Raw genomic sequence first — 1,080 nt, 5'->3', positions numbered from 1 at the left:
GTGTGTGTGTGTGTGTGTGTGTTGCATGAAGTGAATGTATGATGTATGTTGTTCAGCACTAGGGTGTGCTAGCTTTCAGCACAGCGGACAGCGCCTCGGGCCTCGGCTTTGTTTAGTCACACGGAGCACGAGAGGAAGGGTCCGCTGCTTCTAAACTGGGTTAACCCACCGCCTCCCATCGCCCAGAACCACGAGCTCGGCCCAGAGCTCCCCAGCGGTTGGACCCGAACCTCCAGGGCTCCTGTTTTGCAGCGTTTTGCACTTCACGTCTTGGAGTTCACTCCCGTTGACCTCTGCATCGCTGCACTCGTACAGAACTTCTGCTGCTGCCTCCAGAAATGTAAAATCAACTCCTCCTGCGCCTCAGAGGACCTTTTTTTTTTTTTTCCTTCTTCCCAGAGACACAGAGCAAATGGTTAAGACAGCAAATGGGGGCGCTGCTGGTTTGTTCACCAGTTTGTAATACAAGCACAACAAACACTCATCCAAACAAGCATCCATCTCAAACCATCTGTCATCTCTGATTTTCTTTAACTTTTTTGTTTTTTATCCTAAACTATGGATATTTAAAAAATTATCTGATATATCAAGTACTGAGATCTTTTTTTTTTCTTTTAATTGCCCACCAACCCACGTTTAGCATGTTTTTTTTTCTTTCACATTTTAAAGTTTGAAGCAGTTTGAACAAGAAGATCTCAGGAACAATTAAAGATAAAATCCTACTTTTTTTTTTTACTGTTATTTCTTATCATGTCATTGATTTAGAATCTGTGTCAAGTAGAGCTTCTTTTACGGTGTTTTATTACCCACCTGCTGTATCATTTTGCATCTAAATTAGAATTTAAGTAGCAAAGTCTTTACAACTACTGGTTTTCTCATCTTTCCCGCCCTCACACAGTCACTAAACTTTTATCAGTTACCTTTTTTTCCCACTGTTTAAAAAGCCTTTTAGGCAAATTACAGGGTACTTAATGCACAAACTGTTAGCGCCACGAGTGCTGAACAGAGTGTAAAGATGTGTTTTAGTAGCTGTTGGAATGTGTTTGAAGAGAAGATTGAGCTCTATAGTGGTCTGGCCTT

The sequence above is a fragment of the Stegastes partitus genome, unplaced genomic scaffold (genome assembly GCF_000690725.1).
Source record: "Stegastes partitus isolate 25-593 unplaced genomic scaffold, Stegastes_partitus-1.0.2 Scaffold2121, whole genome shotgun sequence".
NCBI classification, from domain to species: domain Eukaryota; kingdom Metazoa; phylum Chordata; class Actinopteri; family Pomacentridae; genus Stegastes; species Stegastes partitus.
The sequence above is the reverse complement of the archived record's forward strand: the minus strand, read 5'-3'. Positions refer to the sequence as shown.